Below are 26063 nucleotides of genomic sequence, written 5' to 3' on the forward strand. Positions count from 1 at the left end.
TACATACACGGCAAGTAAAAACGTTTAGATTACGTATAAATATTCTTTAAAAATTATACGTCTCAACTTAAACCTCTGCTCTAACTACGGTGGCCGAATCTTAACCAGGCCTCAACTTGTTGGAAAGTCAAGCTACAGTAACGTACTCTGAAAAAAAAAACCATATTTTAACATTTGGTCAGAAAACTCGTCCTTCAAATATCGATCGATTTAAATGACCCTCATCTTGGAAAAAAAAAACAAACTCTCAAACCTGGGACTATAAACCTTAAAGTTTAAAAATTACACATGGTCTTGTAATGCTTGAAGGGCGGAACCGATAAGCATTTTACTTAAGGGCATAGCATACCAGCATTTGAATCTGGCAATGCTCCAGGTACATAACATACACTTTGATCCATAACGAGGCGTACTAAGTAACACGAGATTGCCAAGTATGTTCAGTCTAGATCGAGGTGACCAAGGACTCTTTGACCCGCCCCAATCGACAAACAGAAATAAATAGTCTTTTATTCAATGACCACGAAAGGCCAATGTTTGACGATTACGATTAATTCCGATTCATTTAAATTATGGGTTGATTGGTCCCATTCGTATTATCCATTATTCATCCTTAAACAATTTTTTTTAAAAGGTCTATCTTAAGTTAAAACAAACAAACCCCGAAAGAACTCAGACGTCAGTCTCAAGGCATCGCCTCAAAGTGAGCAATTTGGGCTAAGTTTCTTGCTCAAGTAAAAGGAAACGAGATATCGGCAGGGAGACTCGAAACGGGATTCGATCCTCTTTTGGAAATGCAATACCTTATTCGCCATGCCCTCTCAATGCCTCATCCCCTATACCATCGCAATGCCTTATTCACTGTCATCACAATGCCTTATCCACTATGCCATCCCAATGCCTTATTCACTGTCATCACAATGCCTTATCCACTATGCCATCCCAATGCCTTATTCACTGTCATCACAATGCCTTATCCACTATGACATTGCAATGCCTTATCCACTATGCCATTGCAATGCCTTATTCACTGGTGTCTACTTTCCATTGTCCCCGGTTCACTCCTCACTGGTGTCCATCTCATAGCCTTGGGCTCACTCGTCACTGGTATCCGTATCATGGCCCTTGGTTCACTCCGCACTGGTGTCTACCTCCCATGGTCCTGGGTTCATTCGCAGTCGTGTCCACCTCTCATAACTCCGGGTTCACTCCCCACTGGTGTCCACTTCCCAAGCCCCCGATTCACTTCCAACAAGTGTCCACCTCCCATAGTCCCGGGTTCATTCCCCACTGGTGTCCTCCTCCAATAGCCCTGGGTTCACTCCCCATTGGTATCGACCTTCCACAGACACGGGTTCAATCCCCACTGGTGTCTACCTTAAATAGTGCCATGTTCACTATCATAGTCCCGGGTTCAATCCCCACTGGTGTCCTCCCATAGCCCAGTGTTCAATTCCCATTGGAGTCCACATCCCATAGTCCCGGGTTCACTCCCCATTGGTATCCACCTTTCATAGACCCTGGTTCACTCCCCACTGGTATCCACCCCCTATAGCCCCGGGTTCACTCCCCACTGGTGTTCACTCCCATAGTCCCGGGTTCACTCCTCACTGGTGTCCACTGTCCATGGACCCGGGTTCAATCGCCAGTGGTGCCCACCTCTCATTGCTCTGGGTATAATCCGCACTGGTGTCCACCTCCCATGGTCCTGGGTTCATTCCTCACAGGTGATCACCTTTCATAGACACAGGTTCAATCCCCAGTGGTATCCATCTCTTATAGTCCAGGGCTCACTCCCCCACTGGTGTCTACCTCCCAAAGTCCCGGGTTCACTCCGACTGGTGTCGATATCCCTTTGTACCATGTTCACTCCCCACTGGTATCCAACTTCAATAGTCCCAGGTTCACTCCCCACTGGTAGTGTTCATATCCCGTGGTTCCTCTTTTACTCCCTATTGGTGTCCAAGTCTCAAATCGTCGAGTACAATTCCCATTGGAGTCCACCTTCTATAGACCCAGGTTAACTCTCCAGTGGGGTCCACCTCCCATAGTCTCGGGTTCAATCTCCACTGATGTCCACCTCCAATACTGCCGTGTTCACTCCCAGTGGTTTCTCATAGGACCGGGTTTAATCCTCCTCCTATTGCCCCAGGTTCAATTCTCATTGATATCCACCTCCCATAGTCCCGGGTTCAATCCCCACTGGTGTCTACCTCCAATATTCCTGTGTTCACTCCCCAGTGATTTGTCATTGGTCCTGATTCACTCCCCCCTGGTGTCCACCCTTCTATAGCCCCGGGGACACTTCCCATTGGTGTCCACATCTCATTACCCGGTCACTCCCCATTGTCGTCCACCTCCCATAGCCCAAGGTTAATTCCCCATTGCAGTCCATATCCTGTAGTCGCGGATCACTCTCCAGTGGTGTCCACCTCCCATCATCCCGGGTTCACTCCCCACTGGTGTCTGTCTCCTAAAGTTCGGAGTTCATTCCCAACTGGTGTCCATTTACCATAGCCCAAGGTTCACTTTCCATTGGCGTCCACCTTCCATGGTCCCTGGGTTTACCCCCCACTGGTATCCATATCTGGTAGGCCTATGTTCACTCCACATTGGTGTCCATCTCTTAAAGCCCTGGGTTCACTCCCCCACTGGAATCCATAGCCATAACCATGTGTTCACACCGCACTGGTGTCCACCGCCCATGGTCCCGGGTTCATTCCCCGCCGGTGTCCATATCTGGTGTCCTGTGTATATAATCTCCACGGCTGTCCATTTTAAATGGTCCCTGGTTCAATCCCCGCAGGTGCTCACCAGAGTCCCAGGTTCAATTCGCATAGCCAGTTTGATCCTGGTGAAACACGAGGTCCCCGCCTCAATAAGCATCTGATCGGAAAATGAGCAATCTATTGCAGTACAGCAGTAGGAAGCAACCAACGATATTTCGATGGAAGCAACATAGTCCAAATTATTATGGGCTCATTGTTGTAAAGGAAATACTCTCAAACCAACGCAAAATATTCTCCATTACAAGCAATGTGAAATTAACGATCATTTTTGGTTAAATCGAGCCAATAATGACGTTCAGTTATCAGACCTGAAAATAATGTGAACGTTGCACTATGCCAATTTATTTTCCTATGAGATTTTGTTTGAGGAAAGGTAGCTCAGGATCGTGATCCACGTAATATGGAATGTACCTATTAATAATAATAATAATAATAATAATAATAATAATAATAATAATAATAATAATAATAATAATAATAATAATAATAATAATAATATATCTTTATTATTATTATTTTAACAAAAACCTGTTAACTGTCAACGACTTATCTGTGGCAAAAACAAAAACAAACAACAAAAAAAAACGACAAACAAAACTGCATGCTCTCTCTCTCTCTCTCTCTCTCTCTCTCTCTCTCTCTCTATTCAGACAACTATCTTCGCATGCCCCACATCATCACCCCTCACTCGTCTAGATCCTCAGTTCACGAGACTGGGGTCGGCAATTGGGTGACTCTCAGTGGTGTCGGCGGCGAACAAAGCTGAAGAGTGTGTTGGCTGGTGTGCGGTGTGTGAACACTCATAACATCACAACACACAACAGAATCTCCGAACTCAGCAGCAGCGGATGTTTTCGGTTTTCCAGTTCTTAGTTCTTGGTTCTTAGTTCCAGAGCTGTTTCTGTCGGTGCCGGTTGTTTTATTGTGTTTCAAGTTTAATCTGAAAAAAAAGCAATGGTTGTTTGTTTTAATTTCAAGATATAATCCTGTTAAATAGTTTTTTGTTTTCCCTGTAGACCTAGATTTTATTCGTGAATTCTGCTGTGCAAACAACCTCGTGATACTGATAGTGATAGTTTACTGCTTTTACTTTGCTCACTTCGTTTTGCAGTGTTTTCGGACAAAGACCTAAGAATAGGGAGGACGCATACTCTACACTCATTCTCATTCAGTCATAACGTGTCAACCAACGTCCTTGTAATACCTTGTGAACTAGGATTCGTTTCGACTTATACTGAGGATTACACAAACATCTTCTTAGCCTTCCCTGCCCCCGCTTCATTAACAAGGTAAGACATTACGCCAAGTCAACCGAAATCCTCTATCAAGTAGAAACAGAAAGTAAAACTCTCATCCCCTCCCATACCACAAGGCAGTTACGTAATATAAATTACAGCCATCAACCAAGTTTTTGGTATACACCGAAGAATAAAATCCAAAACCTAAAATTATTTCCATTCACTTTCATTACAATGAAACCACCTACCACGATCAGTACCATCATAATATTTCTCCTTCTCAACTTCAACCTCCCTTCTTCCATATTCGCTGATATTACTGCTGTTGCTACTGCTACCATCACCACCACTACTACCACTACTACTACTACTACTACTACTACTACTACTACTACCACTACTACTACTTGCGTGCGTGAGAAACTCATTGGAACTATAGAAAACGTGTAAAAAAGCGTAAGTGAAAAATAAAAAAAAAACATCAATATATCTATTATACCACAACAACTTTCCAAGCTTTTATGCTCCCGTGTGTGTGTGTGTGTGTGTGTGTGTGTGTGTGTGTGTGTGTGTGGAGACGTGTGGGTAAGAGAGTATGTATTCGAAAATGTTATGAAACGGACATTTTCATTTTGATGTTTATATCATTTATCATTTTGATGTTTACATATTATTATTTTAATTTTTGTCTAGAATATCTATCTATTAGTGTATTGTATTTTAAGTTTCAAACACTGTAAACCAAATGACAAATTGCCATTTCTTTTTTTTGGCACAATAAAGATTATATTACTACTACTACTACTACTACTACAACTACTACTCCTACTACTACGTGAATAGGTTTTAAAATAATAAAATCCCCGCCGAAGTGGGGTTCTCCATTTAGAAATCTAAATGGACGTCATCACCTAATCTAAGGCTAAGTGGGAATCTCCAAAGACATACGATGGGCATGTCCATATAGAAATTAGTATCATTCCGTAGGAGAGGGAGAAATGATAGTCAATATTCACAATTCACGTGAGCAAAAAAGGAAGATTGAATGCGTGCTTTTGCTGTTATAGCCAGTTACGATGACACAAACACACAAAAAGAAATAACACAGCACTCACGAACCCGCAGTGCTTCACAACAGGAAAACAGTTCACAATAACACCGTTCCAAACAACAAACCAGAACACACATAAATATAAATAGTTCGAAGATGACGTCACTCAGGTCTTTGTTATTGTTTTTTGCCATCCACGTTTATGAGTCATGCTCACTGAACTGTATTAACCCGACTATAAACGTTCATGAATACACATAGTTTTGTGGTTTGGTCCGTTATACTTCCGGATGGCAATGTTATGAGCTTCTTAGCCAAGCGCATACTATCTATATTATGTTCGTAAAGAATATATTGTTTTAAAAATCAACCCGTATTTATGTTATGCATTTAGGTAAAATACTCATAATGTCCGCCAGCTAATTTAAACATACCAACACTCATCACTGTATGTAAACTTTAACTTTTAAAGTCTGGTTCATTTAGTGAAAGGTTGTCTAACATTAATAACAAAAAGCAGAGTGACGTCAACTTCGTTTCTTCTAATCAGTGCACGTTGCCTTTGCTATAGATAGTATGAAGTTGACGTCACTCAGGTCTTTGTTATTGCTTTTTGTCATCCATAAAATGTATTAACTAGACTATAACCATTCATGGTTACACAGAGTTTTGTGTGTTGGCCCGTTATACTTCCGGATAGCAATGTTGTGAGCTTCTTAGCCAAGCGCATACTATCTTATAGATAGAACGAAGTTGACATCACTCAGGTCTTTGTTATTGTTTTTTTTTTTGGCCATCTATGTTTGTGAGTCATTCTCACTAAACTGTATTAACCAGACTACAGATAGTATGCGTAAGTAAGGTTATCAGACCAACACACAAAACTATGTGTAACCATGAACTTTTGTTGTCTGGTTAATACAGTTTAGTGAAAATTACTCATAGACGTGGATGGCAAAAAACAATAACAAAGACTTGAGTGACGTCAACTTCATTGGATGCCATCTTATTACCATTTCATTTAACTTAAATTGCGTGCACAATTGAGAATACGTGGGTTTTGTTTGCCAGACCAACTGGTGTGGACAAAGCAGGTGGCAAATCAGTCCAGTGGGCAAATTCAATGATTAATGCAATCAGTTACAAGACAACTGCTGTTTGGTTTTTTAAAAACGCTATCAAGGCAGTTGGTGAAATCTATCTCAGGATGTAAGCAGGATAATGATTTTGTTTTCTTTTTTTCTTTCTTTCTTTTTTTTTTTATACCACTAAAATCGTGGCATCATTGCTTATGTTTTCATGGGCTAGGGCTAAAGTTACCAAATCTTTTTGGGGTTCTTCGTAAGAATGGTCAAAAAACCTGACATACATAAGTGAATTCAGCACTCCCGATTGTTATATTCCATACACTACTAATCTAAGCTGTCACTAAGTTTATGCATGAGAGCTGTTTACCACCTGCAATTTATCACCGTGAGATTTCATGAATGAAAATTTTGGGATCACAGATGATGATAAGAAATCATCGCATATCTTCACTAGTCTTCGTCAATGATAAAAATAGACGAATAAGGGAGTTGTTGATAACTCGAACCAGCCGTTTTTGACTAGCTAGCTTCACTGAATGTCAAATTCACTTCAAAGATATGACGAATATATTGTATCATGCGTCTTTTAACTGATGAGTAGGAGCGAACTTTGACATCTGTTGGAAATTGATGGTTTGAGAGAGAGAGAGAGAGAGAGAGAGAGAGAGAGAGAGAGAGAGAGAGAGAGAGAGGGGGAGGGAGAGAGAGAGAGAGAGAGAGAGAGAGAGAGAGAGAGAGGGAGAGAGAGAGAGAGAGAGAGATATCCTGATGCGAAGGGCTGGGTGATAAATAACCCAGAAAGAAACACAACGGTTCTCGTATTTTGTATCGTGTAACGACGTTTGTTATATTTCAATATGTATTGTTGTGGTAGAAACACGATGCTATGTTAGCTAATGTCATCTGCTTCCTGGTTCTCTTCTTCAGTTCTTAATGCGTTGACATTCTTTCTTCTTCCCTTCCTCTTTCTTCCTTTTCTTAAATCCCCTCTTCCTCCTCCTCCATCTCCTCCTCCTCTTCATATCGAAACCCTCATCATTCTAACTTCTGTTTATCTCCTTTACCCGTCTCATTCATCTTCCTATCTTCACCCATCTCATAACCGGCGTATTTTTTATTTTTTTTACAATTATTATTTCAAATTTCCCCTTTTTTGTCCCATTTTCACTACCGCAAAGCCAACCTTTAATTATTGCTATTTCAACTACCTTCCATGAAAGAAAAAGCAACATCATCAATACATTGGCACCGCACCTCATATCAAGCCTTTCCCCTCTCCATTTTCCAATTTCTACCTCAACTCACCCTCTCAACCATCACCCCTTCCCGTCCTTCGTCTCCCCCCCCCCCCCCCCCCCCCCCCACCCCACCTATACATCACAACTACCCACTTCCACACTCGCACGCCTGTCTTTTTTATTTTAAAAAAAAAATGAATATTGGGGATTTTATGATCTTCAACCTTGTCAGTGATCGAAACCTTACAAGATCAGCCCCCCCCCCCCCCCCCCCCCTTACCTATCGACAGGAGAACCGGTAGGATTGGGAGAAGGAAAATGCCAGTGCTTCGGTATCCATAGACTCTCTAAAACCAAGTGAACGTGTGAGTGAGTTGATCCAAACCCACCTGTCAGCGAGTTAGAAAAGACACCTCGCGAGATTTCTGGAGTACATTGACAAAACACATTTTTCTCTCTCTCTTTTCTTTTGGCAATAAAACATACTTTATATAATGTTGGTCGATAAAGAGGACACCCCACCCCCTAACTTGTATACAGTCTCATACAAAGTCACGTGACTTAGAATTTTTGACAAGGGGGGGGGGGGGGGTCTTATTAATCTATCGATATCATAATTTTATGAGGTAAACGTTGTTTGGCTGAATTTTAAAATTGTGGTTTGCCGATATGATGGCAGATTTGGTGTTACGGGTGACTCACCTTCATTCCATGGCTTCCATCCAGTGGAGAAAAAAAATATTTTACGTAGATGTTATCTGTTTTCTGTCTTCTGGTCTCACGGAAATACATGTAGTCTAGACGTATGACAAGATTGATGCATCGCATGCAGGTGAGATGGTTTCGTGTACTATTTATTTACTTTTCATTATAATTTTATACCCCCGTGTGGTGTCCGGGGTCCCTCAACTGAGAGGGTCAAGAATAGCCCAACGCCAAGCCAGCGTGTCGTAAAAGGCGACTAAGGGTGTGTGATTCCCCCATCTTTGAGTCACCTGGTCCTCCAGGTTGGGGTTGGCAAAGGGTTAACACCCCTTTCCGTTAAACTCAAACCGTTACAGAAACACAGACAGACAAACCAAATCCTTTTTTTAGCTTGGGCGACCGAAGAGTTTCTGGAATTACAGAATTTATGAAGGACAACAGACAAAGCCGAAAGGACTCTGCTGACCCGATGACGTCTTCGCCAAACAAGCAGCTTCGAATTGCGTCGTGGAACGTTCGCACCATGTATGAAGCAGGAAAAAGCTCTCAAGTTGTGACTGAGATGAGAAGATACAGGCTGCATATACTTGGAGTAAGCGAAACCCACTGGATACAATCCGGACAGAAACACCTCAAGTCTGGGGAGAAGATTTTATATTCAGGGAGAGGGGACGGGATTCATACACAGGGAGTAGGAATAATTCTAAGCAAGTTTGCCCAGAAGTCACTGAGAGGATGGGAACAATGCGGAGAAAGGATCATCATGGCGTCCTTTACAACACGGAGTAAGAAGATCAGCATGAACATTGTACAGATCTATGCCCCAACAAATGATGCAACAGATGAGGACAAAGATACATTTTATGGTCTGCTACAACAAGTCATTGACAAGTTGCCAAGGAAAGACATCAACATATTGATGGGAGATGCTAATGCAAAAGTGGGACAGGATAACGTAGGCTATGAAGGTATCATGGGACGTCATGGCATGGGAGAAATGAATGATAATGGTGAGAGATTTGCAAATTTCTGTGCATTCAACAGTTTGGTGATTGGAGGATCAGTGTTCCCCCATAAGAGGATCCACAAAGCAACTTGGGTCTCACCAGATGGTGTGACAGAGAATCAGATTGATCATTTTTGTATCTCTCGTAGATTCAGACGTTCATTGGAAGATGTGACAGTACGGAGAGGGGCAGATGTTGGATCAGACCACCATCTGCTATTGGCAAAGCTTAAGCTCCGACTCAGAAAACACGGGGCCAGATCACATACAAGAAGAAAATTCGAGGTGAATGCACTTGATGGGGAAAAGAATGAGGAATTCAAACTACAATTGAGTAATAGATTCCAACCTCTTACTGAGCTCGAGGAGGACATAGATGTAGAGTCACATTGGGCAAAGATCAAGGAAGTTTACATAACAACTTGCCACGAGGTATTGGGGGTAAAGAAATCGGAACATAAAGAATGGATAAGTCCAACCACCTTGGACCTTATTGAAAAGAGGAGAACAAGGAAGGAACAAGTGAATGCAAGCCGAACAAGGGCTTCAAGACTGGATGCACAAGAGCAGTATCGAGCCATAGCTAAGGAAGTCAAAAGATCTGTGAAGAAAGACAAGGAAGCATTCATGAACAGACTTGCAGAGAAAGCAGAAGCAGCAGCGACTGGAGGACACATGAGGATCCTTTATCAAACTACCAAGACACTTGCTGGAAAATATGGGAAACCAGAGGTACCAGTCAAAGACAAAGATGGGAAAACTATTTTTGGAAAAGAGGCTCAATCTGAACGATGGAGGGAACATTTCAACTGCCTTCTGAACAGACCACCACCAGACAACCAGCCAGAAATTTTGCCTGCAAGGAATGAGCTACCAATTAGCTGTGATCCACCATCGATAGCAGAGATTGTGGGTGCCATTAACAAGATGAAAAGGGGAAAGCTGCTGGACCAGACCAGATTCCACCGGAGGCTCTAAAAGTTGATGCGGAAAGAAATGCTGAGGCCCTGCACCCACTATTTGAGAGAATCTGGAATGACGGGATATTCCCAAAGGATTGGAAGGAAGGACATCTTATCAAGCTTCCAAAGAAAGGGGACCTCAGTAATTGTAATAATTATCGAGGCATCACTCTTCTTTCTATCCCAGGAAAGGTTTTCAACCGTATTATTTTAGAGAGAATTAAGAATGCAACAGATGCTAAACTGCGGGACGAACAGGCAGGTTTTCGGAAAAACCGTTCAACCACCGACCAGATTGCCTCTCTGCGAGTCATAGTGGAACAGTCTATAGAATGGAACTCTCCTCTTATTGTCAACTTTCTGGATTACGAGAAGGCTTTCGACAGTATTGACAGAGCAACATTGTGGAAAATTCTGGCACATTATGGACTCCCTGAAAAGATAGTAAACCTCATTAAGGAAATGTATGAAGGATCAAGTTGCAGGGTTGTACATGAAGATCAGCTGACTGACAGCTTTGAAATTAAGACTGGTGTCAAGCAGGGATGCTTGCTCTCTCCATTCCTGTTCATCCTTGCCATTGATTGGCTAATGAAGGAAACCTCCAAAGGGAGAAGAAATGGGATACAGTGGACCCCCTGGACACAGTTGGATGATCTGGATTTTGCAGATGATCTGGCTCTTTTGTCCCACACCCAGGACCAGATGCAAACAAAAACCACAATTATAAACAGCCTCTCGGAATCAATTGGTCTAAGAATACACCCTGCAAAGTCAAAGGTCTTGAGGATAGGTACGCGTCAAAGGGAGCAGATCAAAGTAAAAGATCAGGAACTCGAAGATATAGACACTTTCTGCTATCTCGGAAGTATAATTGACAAGGATGGAGGCACGGAAGCAGAGGTGAAAGCACGAATAGGAAAGGCACAGGCTGCATTCACATCTTTGAACAGAGTTTGGAGAACTAAAGATATCTCCCTTCAACTAAAGCTAAGACTTTTCAACTCAAACGTGAAGTCTGTCCTACTGTATGGATGTGAAACTTGGAACGCATCACAGGCATGTATAAGGAGGGTACAGATTTTTGTAAACAGGTGCATGCGTAAGCTACTCAGAATAAAATGGATGGATAGAATAAAAAATGAAGAAGTATGGAAAAGAACACAGCAGAAACCAGTAGGAGAGGATATAGGAAGAAGACGATGGAGGTGGATTGGACACACGCTTAGAAAGAATGACTCAACTATAACAAAGAAAGTATTGGACTGGAACCCTCAGGGCAGAAGATCAAGGGAAGGCCACGAGGAACATGGAGAAGAATTAAAGAAGCTGATATACAGAGAAGTGGTAAGACCTGGAATGAGATAAAAAAGTTGGCTCAGGATAGAGAAGGATGGAAACTGTTTGTCTGTGGCCTATACCCTGACCCAGGGTGAAAAAGGCAATGATGATGATGATAATTTTATAATTTTACAACACTATTTATAAATCGAGGATTGTGCATCATATGGTTTTCATTTATTTATTTATTTTTAAAAATATATTATGCCAGTTTATACTCTGACAATACTAATCTAAATGAAAAAAAAACCAACGTATTTTGTCAGAGTTCGGCAGGAAAAATGTTAACATTAAATAACTCCGACTATATTTGATTATGATTTTTTTTTCTCTTTCTTTTATATTATAACCCTCCCATGTTTTCCTCTCATTCTTCGTCCAATTCTTTTCCTAGCCCCTCTCTCTCCCCCCCCCCCCCCCCCCCCCCCCTCTCTCTCTCTCTCTCTCTCTCTACCATCCCCTCTCTGCCCTATCTACGCGAATCTCGTCATGTAACCTTTTCTGTCACTGCTGCAGTTTTATTTGTGTAGTCTCTGATTATCGATTTTTTTCCTTCTTTTTTTTTCTGCTTTTCGTAATGCACACTCGCGGCACACGCTATTTTCCAATCATTGGTTTAAAGACTGAATAATTTTCAATAGTCTTGTAACCACGGGGAAGTTCCATCGTGAGTAATAGGTACGCCCGCACAGTTTGTTTGTTCAGGGCTGATCGATTTCCTTTTTCTGCCCGCCGTTTAGATTGTGAAAGTAAGCACCGTCACGCTGCACGCAACTAGGAATTATCGGTTAAATGTTATATGTATATATATATATATATATATAATATATATATATATATATATATATATATATATATATATATATATATATATATATATATATATATATATATATATATATATATATATATATATATATATATATATATATATTATATTATTATTATTATTATGTATTTATCGTCATCATTAACATTATAGCTACAATTCTCACTTCAATTTTTTTGTATATGTTTTCAGCTGTTTATGGTTTTCTTGCGCTCGAAATGTCTTTTGTTTGTATTGTTGCCTTCCCATTTTCGTTAGCATTATAATACTACAGCTCGTCTTGTCACCTCTATCTCTCCTCTCTTCTTCAATCGACCTCTCTGGCCCTGGCCTTGATTGATTAGACAGATAACGGCGGTAGTCAAGCCTGTCCGAGGAGGACCTCAATCTATGAATGGGTTGACGGTTGACAATGGACGGGGACACGACGTGTTCTATAAAACCACACACAAACTCTCTCTCTCTCTCTCTCTCTCTCTCACACACACACACACACACAGACACACATAAACACATAAGAATACACAATCTTTCTATCTCTCTGTCCCTCTCTCCTTCTCACTCTCTTTCTCTCATACTCCCCCCCCCCCCCCCCCCCCCACCCTTTCTCTTTCACATACGCACACACGTACTCTCTCGTTTTCACATACGCACACACATGTTCTCCTCTCTCTCTCTCTCTCTCTCTCTCTCTCTCTCTCTCTCTCTCTCTCTCTCTCTCTCTTGCTATGAAAGAAACTTGATTGACATTCGTTTCAGTTCATTGATTTCTGTGTAAATAATTACATTCTTACACACAAGGACGTAGCTCATTTAACGAACACTTTACCATTGTGACCTAATGTTTTGTTAAGAGCCTGTAAAATGTGATCTTGTGCAATCTTAGAGAACAAGAAGCCGTAACAATAATTATTTGCCTGACAGTAGTCACCGTCATAGTGCTCTCTGTGGAGTTAATGGCAAACCTCAATAATAGATTTCTGTGATAAATACATTCTCTTTTACACTCCATTGAAAAAAGGTTAAAAATGCAATACCAAGAAGCACCAGAACCCAACAGATATCTTGTATAATATACACATATGATATCACATATACATATTATAATAATATTAATAATATTGATGATGATAATAATAATAGTAATTATAATGATAATGATAATAATAATGATAATAATAATAATAGTAATATGATGATAATCATAATAATGATGATAATAATAATGATAATAATAATAATAATAATAATAATAATAATAATAATAATAATAATAATAATAATAATAATAATAATAATAATAATAATAATAATAATATAATAATAATAATAACAATAATAATAATAATAATAATAATAATAATATATTAATAATAATAATAATATTAATAATATTAATAATAATAATAATAATAATAATAATAATAATGCGTAATTTCTATTGCTCCCCTTTCCACCAAAAAGTGCTCGGAAGCGCTCATACATATATGCACATGCGATCATATTATATGATGTCATTCAATAAAATCACTCACAGAAAACTGAAAGGAAATACTCTGTCTTCAATGAGGCTTTTTAAAGGAGGGCAGAGATTTATGGTGTCGGGTGTCCGCCGAAGGAGCAGGATATGCGAAAGACACGTCGTGAACAATTCGACTTAGGTTCAAGTACAGGGAAGTAGATGAGCGGAGAGAGCGATTCGGGTTGTAGATAGAAAGAAGAGATGACAAGTTATGCCATGGATGCACTTGAAACAGTAACAAGCAAGTTTGTAAGCAATCTGCTTCTCCACGGGAAACCAATGCAAGACTGGAGTGGTGTGATCTGACTGTTTTTGATTTTATAACAATACGAGCAGCTTTATTTTGGAGTAGCTGCAGTTTTGCAATCAAGCTTTTTGGCAACCTGTAGAGGAGGAAGTTGCAATTGTCAGGTCTAGAGGTAATCAGCGAGTGAACTAGCAATTTGCATGCGTCTTCATCGATAAGGTTCCTCATGTGCTCAATGTTTCTGAGCAATAGTGGATATTTTGACATAATTTCGAGATGCGAGTTTGCATGTCCAAAAATTCATCTAAATAAACGCCTACTTTTCTGACACTTTCAGATCTTTGAATTTTGATGTTATTTATCATAATGTCTTCCATCATGACAGTTTTGCCTTTTTTCCTGAGCACAATGAGTTCAGTCTTGTCGTCATTGAACTTGAGTCAATAAAGTTGCATGTCATCGGCATAGATATGATGGTCGACGCCATGAGTCACCAACACATCGCTCAAAGGATCAATGTACATTGTGAAGAGGTATGGTATACTCGCAGTAGTGGTAGTTGTATAATAGTAGTAGTGGTTGTGGTGGTGGTAGTAGTAGTAGTAGTAGTAGTAGTAGTAGTAGTAGTAGTAGTAGTAGTAGTAGTAGTAGTAGTCGTCGTCGTCGTCGTCGTCGTCGTCGTCGTCGTCGTCGTCGTAGAATTAGAGAGAGAGAGAGAGAGAGAGAGAGAGAGAGAGAGAGAGAGAGAGAGAGAGAGAGAGAGAGAGAGAGAGAGAGAGAGAGTCCATTGGTATTGTGAGACAAAATCAGTGTAATGGGGTGTGTGTTTGTGTTTGTGTGACTCACCTATGACAAATACAAACTGTCATCTCAATCGATTGGTTTTTGAAGTGTAAATGTCTGACTAAAATTAACTGGAAAACAATGTTATGTCAGAGTACTAGTCGGACTAAGGCAGGTTTATACTACTTGAGTTTTGTAAGTGTTTTGCTCGGTGGCTCGGCCGCACTATATCTCGACTTGTCACAAACGTCAAGCGATGCTAAGCGTGATCAATGGTTGGATATGTGACTGATCGTGGGAGATTCCGGTCCCGATGTTGTGTCCTTGACTAAGGCGCATTACATTCGTTATCCCTCTCGACTCGAGTGTGAATGCGTACTTCGTCAACGGCAAGCAGTGACGGATATTGTAAGAATGTTAGTACAAAATGCATTCCCGGTTGATCCGTGTGAGATGGAAATACGGTTCCACATGGCCTACTGGCTACTGGGGGAATAAATGAAACTTTGAACATGGTCAATCCATAGAAATGCTCTACATAGATGTTCATATTTATTAATTTATTATTTGTTTAATTATTTATATTGAATGTTTCTTATTATAGAGCAAGATATTATAGCATTGCATGTTGTGTTTGCTTTGTCTGCCCTTGTTCCTACTGTTGTATCAACCCACATGTTACACCACACGCCTTTGTCGACATTTGGAGCCATTGACCAGCATTGAACTGGTTGCCACATTGACACAAAGGTGAAGCCATTGTCTTGAGACTACGATTGTGCGGCTATGTGGTCTAGTGACACTCGCAATAATAATAATAATAATAATAATAATAATAATAATAATAATAATAATAATAATAATGATGATGATGATGATGATGATGATAATAATAATTAAGACGATGATGATGATGGTATACACTATTTCTAAGGCACAGCAGTAAAAGGGCCGTTTAAGACAGCCTATACGAACACGTTTCGCAACATTGATTAATTATTAACCCAACTAACACGTATGCACATCTGTTAATTTGTATGGATTTAATCGATATCTTTAAATTCACACGATTTCAACAAAGCTAGTCAAACAGTCGATAAAGTATGTTTTGTGTTTTGTTTAAAGTTATATATGAAACAATACATTTTGATAATGATTTAACCTCTGTATGGTTTGACATACATTGAACTTGGTTGTGCCTTATTGTAACAATATTGTATTGAATGACTTGACCCGGTGACATAAAAGGTCACTTTATACGCGGATGTCGACCAATGAGGTGATTTAATAAAAAGCGAATGTTGGAAAGCGGGGGGGGGGGGGGGGGGGGGGGCATATAACACACTCTCAACACACTCACACACAATATATATATATATATATATTATATATATATATATATATATATATATATATATTATATAGAGAGAGAGAGAGAGAGAGGGGGGAGGGGGGGGGGAGAGGTTGTTTATTAATAAAATTGTGGAAACTATGAAATCCTGGATATTTTAATGGAAATTTTAAATAAGTGCTTAAATCTTCCCCTCTATTATTTCCGATATCCGTGGGAAAGACGGAACGGATGCAAGAGGTATTGGGCGTAATGATACGGTGACATTTAAATGACAACTCACTCCATCTGCGCCTTGTTGTTACTAAAGGTGAAAGGGAAACGATACTGTGAGCTCAGTGTTCATGCCAGCATGGTTCTATATTATATCATATTATGTCCTCCACTTATGACAAGAAAAGGCGATGTGGTATTGTGTATGGCACTCGCATTCGGATCGGAAGGTCCTGGTTCGAGTCCCGCTCTAAGGGGTGCATATCTGAGTCCTTGGAAAAGTCTCTTATCTCTAATTATCTAGCCGTACTCATGTGTAAAATGAGTACTTGGCTGTTAACAGCGTTGTCTCTGTCGGGGAAAAAATGTAATATCGCTTAACAGGATTCCTACATGTTAAGTGTTGCTGTTGGCTAGGGACCTCTTGTAAAGCGATTTGAGCACGTTTAGTGGATATTGCACTATATAACAGCTCACCTTTTTAAAAGATGGTGGCGGCAGGCATCTATCATGAGTTGAATACACGACCTGTCGTATTCCATTGAGGCCACAAGAGCCCAGTTGGTTGCGCACTCGCCACCTAAGCAAAAGGCCGTAGTGATCCCATGTCGAACTTTTTTTCTGATCCCCTTGATAATCTAGCAATGATTAGGTAGCTAGGCCTGTTAGATCTAACGGAAAGTGCTTTTCGATAGCCTGCTTACGCCAAATCTAAAGGGCATCAAGCAATTGTTAGTGTCTGTTTTATGTCTCAAAAAAAAAAAAAAAAAAAAGGAACTCAGATTTGTATGCCTCATTGTTTAGGACAACTAAAGACAAAAAAAAAAAAAAAAAGGCCATTAGAGGTTAAAATAAATTGATTGCTTGCAAAGTGTGGCCAGACAGGGATTTATCCGGTTTATCTATTGGAGATTATATCAGTAAAAGTCTGTCGCGTTTAGTTTGATAATCTAAACATATCGTGATGCAAAAAAACACCTTTTCGTATTATTTTTGTAGATACTCTCTCTCTCTCTCTCTCTCTCTCTCTCTCTCTCTCTCTCTCTCTCTCTCCGCATGTGTGCGTGTATTTGTGTGAATGTGCGTTTAAGTGCACCAAGTCCTTCCTCAGTACTTCTCATTCAAGAAAAGTCATCTTGCTTGTGACATAGTTAAATGTTATTTGGACAGATCGTCATGTCCACATGTCGTCCATTGATAAGGGGCAGTTAGTCGTCCCGCCAGGCTGTCTGGTCAACCATTAACCTTTTAACGGCGGGGTGTCTCTGAATTTCTTTTAATGTCTTCTCTCTTTTTATATTGAGGCGCGTCCCCAAGAGACGTTCCATCCAAAAAAAAAAAAAAAAGGAGCGAACGGATTTTTTCATAATAGATTCATGCAAAATTGAAGGAAAGAAGTTATAGTTTTACATCGGCATTTTATACAGAGTTGACTCTGGAGTTGTTATCTTTGACGGACGAACCTCTCTAATTTTATTTTGAGTTCTAATGGTTTTCACCATAACAACGCTTTAATTATTTTATGTTTGGAAACGTAAGGATTTGTTGTCTTTGTCGGTTTCGAGAAAACTAGTCCCCGGCCCATAAAGTATAAATGTGCCCACTCATGATGAACCAGAAAGTGTCACTATTACAGAAGATGAATTGCTGCAGCAAAAGAAGTTGTTACAATTTCAAAGTTTATATTAAAAAACCCCCAAGCAAATACATATTTACAACAACAAAAAAACAAACAAACAAAAAACAAAACAAAAGCAACCGAACAAACAAAAAACCCCCCAACAAACAAACAAAAAACAAAAACAAAACAAAACACAGCAACAACTGCAAGAACAAGAACAACAACAAAAACATGCGTATTACAGTTGTGTAATTTGTATGCTATCATGCCGAGTGATTGCGAATTTTTGGAAATCAGTACGGCATGCAAAAAATATAAATAAATAGAAGTCATCAACAACAACAACATCAATGATATGGACTTTAGTTTGGTTTCTATTGCTTTAAACAGATAATAACAAATTGCTTGCTACCCTTCAGATAGAATACTAGGCTATCATAAAGTACTCAGGCCTGGATTTCATACCGATTAATCGGAATACTTAACGCCATATCATACAATTCCACCTACCCAATCGCAGTTGGATGGGCAGAAAAACAACGTTTCTGCTGCACTCGGGATCGATACAGCAGCCCTTGGGTTGCTTTGCGAATGCTCTATTAGTCTCTTACTGAGCTATAGATTCCATATCATTTCTGGTGTAAATGAGCATAAGAAAGGTGCAAACATATATAGGCGGGGTAAGGGTTGGCGATGCCATCGATTTTGATTGTCTGACTGGCATACGTTCAAACAATAACACTCTTTAAAAAAAAAAGAGTGTGGTGCCTAACGCTCAACTGTTGAGTCATTGAGCTTATTAATGACCCCACCACTGAATGTCTACTGAATTGAAATAAGTAGTCTGTGGACCTCACCAGTAACTAAGTCTTCTGGTGAATCTTTCTGATATGATATATATATATATATATATATATATATATATATATATATATATATTATATATATACATACATATATAAAGAAAAACCTCCCAAAATATTGACTGACATGTTAGTGTGTCAAGTGGGTCCTACAACCTAATCGTTTTACTTGACAACTGACATTTTGGATTGCAGTGGCATACGTGTCTTTACTCGTCGAGTCCCATGTTGTGACATTTGATACCAGCAAGCGATGATGAATGGCATTGTTAATGTCGATACTTAGCACAATCATCATTCTCCGCCCCCTACTGAGTAATGAGTTGTGAAGAAGAGTGATAAATGTCATCGACAAGTAAGAATATACATATTTAAAAATAATAATATACATCCAATTTCTAGTCAGAAACAATCGATGAGTGATATTTTTTCTCCCCTCAAAATTCACCTTTCTCTTTTTTTTTTATCTATTCACGATTGTTCACCACTGTCATGCACTCCGACCAGCTCATAATCTGCTTTTTCTAAAGCCATCCGTCCCAGCCAAGTCATTTGGTCGATAACCCTTATTTGGGAAACACTGTTATTTGGGTTCAAAATGTCGTCGATCAGAAGAAAAAAAATTATCGTTAATTAAAAATGATGAGTTTACATCAAATAACCACTTGTTGGTAACAACCCTCCATTGTAACTTTGTGATTGGAATTTAACTTGTTCGAATATTTTTACAGAAATGTCATACCATGATAGTGGATTATATAAGTGGTAAAGGGCGCCTTTACGACCCAAATTTGTCTCCAAAGTTCTATCCCCGTTGTGATGCTTAGAAACGATTCATTTTCTTGAACCGTCGTCTCGTTCCTAAGTAGGGTAAGTATTTAAAATAGCTGTGGCAGGTCAGGAAAATTGTAATTAAGATATATTTCAACGGAACATGGAGAACCAAAATTAATCCTATTAATTGTTCACGCGTTTAAGCAGCAATTTAAATCCCCGTTTTGACACGAGTATTGAGTTAGAGATGTCAGCTTCTGATAAGTTTTACACCGGCATGCCAAAAGATATATCGCCTACTTTCAACACCAACCCATTCCCCAAACAAACGAATGTGTTTTCATTGAAGATATCCAATTTCAAGTAGACGGATAACTGTCAAGTCCCGCTACGTACTAGTACAAGATGTCGCCTAAAGTAATTGTTAATTAGAGCGAGGCGGCCACCATTTTGTAGATTATATATTTAGGTCAGTGGTGTTTTGATTGCAAACTGTGGCAGGACTGGATATTTATTAATTAGGTTAATCTACGAGAGAACATCGGTGAGAATTCGTTGCGGTTACATTGAGACAAGCTAAGCATTTTGTGGTGCCCAAAACCACTTCATCATTTTCTAGGTAATGTATTTAACGAGACGTCTAGCGATAGCCTGCTTATTCTCTTTCGTATATAATAAAGACAATATGTCAATCGGCTTTTTGTTGTTTTTAGACCGCCGGTCAGTTAATTAAATTTCACTAAAGTCCCTCTAACGGACTATATATGTTAAAGGTTACACATAGATTTGTGTATTGGTACGATTCATCTAGCGGGCAGAACACGAGAGTATTTTACTTTAACTCATAGCATCAATTGATCGGGGAATCTGTAGAATTCTTTTGTCACTGAAACATACGATGGGTAATTTCCTTTTTTTTTCGATGGGTAATTTCCATTTTTTTTTTTTTTTTGTACAAATATGAAAACAATTAATTTTATTCTATATTACACGACTTTCATTGATACGATATAGAAGGAACGATTTTGATGTCATTCAGCTCTTTGTTATTGTTTTTAACCAGTCATTTTTATGAGTAGTCCTCACTATATTCTATCAATCAGATTACAAACGTTCAAGGTTACTCATATTTTTGTATGTTGGTACGTTATATTCGGCTGGCAGGTCTTGTGAGTATTTTTGGCTAAACGCACAGCTTTAATTTAGTTTGGAACTGTGAGAAAAAAAAAAAGAAAAAAAAAAGGGAATCGCCTTAAGTTAATTGAGGAAATTATTAATCGAAAGTTGGTGGGAAGCGGGTTGTAGGTAACGAGTTTGATCGCGTATTCACGTTTTATTTCTTTTGAATGTTTTTTTAAAGCTTAAATTCACGGAGAGGATCGATAGTTGAACAATTACAATGTATGCCTCGAGCAAAACAAACGATTTAACATTATAATTTTCAACACGGTATTGTTGTAATTATGTGGGAGTTTAATTAACTATTATTTGGCACACTTACAATATACACGTTTGTGGAATGTCGAAATGATAATGTGTATACTCACTTCAAGTAGATATTTTGACATACATGCATGAAATCAATATACTACTACTGCTACTACTACTACTACTACTACTACTACTACTACTACTACTACTACTACTACTACTACTACTACTACTACTACTACTACTACTACTACTACTACTACTACTACTACTACTGATAATAATGATAATAATGGTAATGGTAAAAATAATTATAATGGTGATAATAATAATAATAATAATAATAATAATAATAATAATAATAATAATAATAATAATAATAATAATGATAATAATAATAACAATGATGATGATAATGATGACGATAATGATGATAATAATAATAATGCTTTTTTTTTTACCTATTCATTTCTTTGTTGATGAATGTAACGTTTATGACAACCGAGTACATTAATCCCATCAGCATGGCACAGGATCGAGACAAATGGTAATATCTTGATCTCATTTCGGATTTGAACTCGTTGCCTCATTCAAATGACAGTGTCTACTTGTAATTATTCAATTACGTATGTATGTATATATAATATTACAATGTTTAATGGAACCGAAGTACCCACTGATCTTTAGATCCTGTATTGACCCCGGTGGCGCGTGGCTACGAACCACACCAAGGATAATCAATGAACGATTTGCGCGGTCGATCGAGTAGAAACAAAACACGGGGCTCTATTATTTACAGCATAATTTCAACAAAAGATGTAGTATAGTGTAATACTATACTATTGTTGTCTTTTTGTATAATTAGGGGTCTTCTAGTGCAGACTTGACCGGTATTCTACGTGGTTGATTACTTTTCTTTAAGTCCGAATGCCTTATCCAAGACTTCTTTTACAATGGAGTTGCAGACTGTTAAATATACGCGCTTTGAAATACTTCTGTGTTGAAAACGCCATGCAAATGTATATTACTATCATCATAAAAAGTACAAACACCATCGATTGAAAACATAAGCTAGAACAGAACCAAGGACTATTTTGGCTAGTACTTATAAGGCACTGGCCCAAGATGAAATGATTAAAAATGGACGATACAATATCAGATAAGACATATGAAAATGATAAGAAGTAAAAAAATATCTGAAAACTCAGCTTTCCTGTGACCAGATGCCCCCTGCCTTGTCCGGCACTGAACTATTTACCACTTGCCAGGTCAGTACATGTATAAGTAGTCGTAGTGACATTTATGACTGTCAATAGAATCACTCAAGCGTGTAAAGTTGACATCATCCCCGGCGTCATTGATAAATTGGAAGTAAGAGTCTCTTGAACTTGGGAAGTTTGTAGTTGTAGAGTGGAGGGGGCTTGGTACTGTTTCGTCGTGCTCTGAGACAACACTTTTCTTTTTCCCTTTATTTTAACCAGAAAGCGTTTCATTCAAATGTCGACCGATTAAGATAATTACGAACCTGCCAAAATTGTCAAAAAGTTACTCTCTCTCAAAGATGTCTCGGTGTTAACGACTCTTTCACAAACATTGATATATATATATATATATATATATATATATATATATATATATATATATATATATATATATATATATATATATATATATTCAGTCTTCTTTCTCATCGATCGATATTTGAAACAACAATTTTCAGACCAAAGTTTTTGGTTTGTTTTAAAGTTGTTTTAAAGCGCTTTGACTACGTTTATTGGATATTGCTCTATATAAGTTCAGGTTTTTTTGATTGTTTTTTTTTTTTTTTTTTTTTTTTTTTTTGTAGGGCTATATTCTATCATATAATATTATACTGACAAATCACTTTTTAAAAATGGTCAGAAAACGAGTCATTCAAATGTCGATTGATTAAAATTACCCTAATCTTGTCAAAAATTCTCAAACTTGAGACTTCTGAGAAGTCTTAGGTTTGAGAGTTTTTGATAAACTGGGGGTTATTTTAATCAATCGATATTTGAATGACTAGTCTTCTGGTCGAGATTTTAAAATGTTTTTTTTTTTTTTACATTTTTAAAAAAAATATTTTTTTTTAAAACGGCAGTACAGCATGAGTGTTGTTGTCATATGTTAGCCGTTGTAGAAATTGTGGTGGTGGTGGTAGCCGTGAGTTGGTGGTAGGTGATCTGCCGACCGCTCCCTTGTCATTTATAAGCACGGGCGTAATACGTACTTACGTATTACAAAGTACATATTATTATCATCGCCGTTTTTTTTTTTGGTGTGAATGGGAGCGGGGAACCAGTCAAGCAGAAGAATGGGTAACGGTCTGGTGTAATGTTCCCTGTTATTTCGGCGGTCTCTTTTTATGTAACGTTTATACTTAACGCGATGGAAGGGGTCTGTTAAGTCATACTCTGACAAAATACATTTTTAAAGAGTTAGACTAGAAAGCTTCAAGTTAAATATTAGAATGACCCTCAATAAATCAAAAAGTCGAAACTTGAGACCTTTTTTTTAAAGTTTAGAAGTGCCAGGTATGCTATTTTACGACAGGACGAGAGCCCATTTATTTATAGATCGATATTTGAAGTTTTCTAGCCAATTATATAAAAAAAGTGTTTTGTCACAATATGTCTTGAAATGTTCCCATTTAGCTATTTTAGATGATTTTTAAAAATACGTTTACACTCAAGGTGATGCAGGGTGTCGCCCTTTATTGTTTATTGATAGTCACACCGCATAGGTTTTAAGTCCTATCCGTAATTTTACGTACTTAAACAAAATGCTTTTTAAAGTTTTTGATTTTGGCTTGAAAACTGAAAGATACTTCAAACAACAGTCGATTAAAACTACCCTTATCCTGTTAAAGAAAGAATCTCAGTTTTGACTTGTTTCTGACAAGTTGATATCATCAGGGTACGGCAATGTTATTTTCACGTTAACCTCTGGGGTTTGATCACAAGTCCTCTGATCCTATTATCGGTAATGTTATTGTAAGTTAACGAAATTTTAGTTGTGCCTCTGGAGGAAGGAAAAGCACCGAAGTGTTTTGTACGTGACACGGGTGTCAAGTTTTTTTTTGTTTTGTTTGTGGTTTGGGTTTCAAGTATTTATTTCCTGTGGATTATTTTAACGCGAATAATATAAGGAATATAATAATCCAAACCTTGATACGAGCTTTTGAATTTTGTGCTCGGTCAAGGTCAGTGACTTACTTAAGATTCTGGGATACCTGGTCAAGAATAAACAATTGTTTTTCGGTAAGAATTTCAGACTGTCATGTAATGTTTTATTCATTTTAAAGCATTATTTTATTGGTTTAAAAAACAAACAAACTATTGATGGTAGGTTAAAAATAAATTAATAAATAAAAAAATTGCTTATCTTACGCACGTGTTCAACATGCGGCCGCAAACCTAGTCACGTGCATACACATTAATGACTCATGATATAGCCCCTATCATTCATGCTTGTCTCTTTATTTGTTCATTATAGCAGTAAAAAGTGCCACATCGATTTGTTCCTCACAGCTAAAGACAACCAACTTTAAGCGTCTAGTATGTGTTTGAACTAGATTATTTATACTTTTTGGTATTCTGACTTTATTGAATATATATTTTAAGTTACAGCTCCATATAAAATTTCACTTATATCTACATTTCATACGTCATGAGTACCTTTCATGAACTCATTATCAACACGGTCCTCTTTAATATAGTTTTATTAGTGCTGTTTTGTGGTCTTGTGCGTGTGTGTGTGAGTGTGTGTGTGTGTGGGGGGGGGGGGGGGGGGGGGGGGGGGGGGGGGGGGGGGGGGGGGGTAGGTTGGTAGAGACCTCGCTGCACACGCAAATTGACCGAGATCAATCCCGGGTGAAGTCGAGATTTATCTGACCCTTCACCAAGCGGTGACTTGGTAGCCTGGTCTATCAGATCTGACGGAGGGACTTTGCGATAGACCAGTGTTCTGTCCAAAGGGTAGCAAGCAATTGCTATTGTCCATTAATGCTATAGATAAACTCCGGTTCCATGGGCGTAATGACTTTGAAGGACTACTTTCTGGTCTTATGGTATGATTCGATGTGTGACCTGTAGATCCTGCGATCCATTCTTTCTTTGGAAAGTGCAAAATTGATTCCGTGGAAAATTCTCTCTACTCATATTTTTTCACCATAAACATGTGTAAAATTGGTGTCTGACCGGTAAAAGCGTTGTCTATGTTTATATATATATATATATATATATATATATATATATATATATATATATATATATATATATATATATATATATATATATATAGCGCTTTCTTGACGTCATCTCCCTTTCAACATCTTATGTTTTGCTTTTGGTTTGAAACTCTATGTTAAGTCAATTAAAGATATTTAGTGAACATTGCACAATTTGTATATAAAAATTCACGTTTAAAAATGCAATTATCACAAAGCAGTGGTGAGCCAGACACTAAAGCCAAACTGTCATGAATGGCACAAGTACTCAAGTTGTCATAATGTTATCAATAGATTTACCTCGTTATCTCTGAGTGTAAAAATAATGCTGGTGTCATTTAGAAGGTCGTCGTTCTTATCGTCGTAGCTGGTTGGTCAGTTAGACCAGAGAGTTTAGAAGCTAACGCTTACGAAGCGTTAGCTATACAATCTCTCTGGTTAGACGAATAAGGAGAAATAACAAGGTGGGAAGGGAGGGGGGAGCGGCAGCGACATAATTAGATTAATGATTCTTTTGGTTTAAGCTGCATTCCTGTGGTTAGAGTGCTGTGGACAATTGCAATGACCAACAAATCTTGCAATCGATGTGTCTTGATTTTTTATCACATGTCAATAAGGAGATCAAGTCATACTTGTATTTGTTAAAACTTCGTCAGGAAAATAGAAAAAAGAAAAGAGCGAAGGAGATTGACAAATAGACAAACAAATAGACAGATGACTGGATGGGCGAGAGAATGAATGTGTGTGTGTGTTTGATATATA

The 26063-nt window shown here is 38.5% G+C and overlaps 1 protein-coding gene across 1 annotated transcript in view; it reads left to right on the forward strand.

Moving 5' to 3' along the window:
* The first annotated feature begins 3591 nt into the window (after positions 1–3591).
* The window catches only part of LOC144971137 (uncharacterized), a 122232-nt gene continuing 99760 nt past the window's right edge, over positions 3592–26063 (forward strand). The window contains exon 1 of the mRNA XM_078911577.1: positions 3592–4078. The gene's annotated coding sequence lies outside the window, so the exon portion shown is untranslated. The remainder of the gene's footprint in view (positions 4079–26063) is intronic.

The sequence above is a fragment of the Berghia stephanieae genome, chromosome 4, assembly GCF_034508935.2.
Source record: "Berghia stephanieae isolate SIO BIC M18660-M18661 chromosome 4, UCSD_Bste_1.3, whole genome shotgun sequence".
Taxonomy (NCBI): Eukaryota; Metazoa; Mollusca; class Gastropoda; order Nudibranchia; family Aeolidiidae; genus Berghia; species Berghia stephanieae.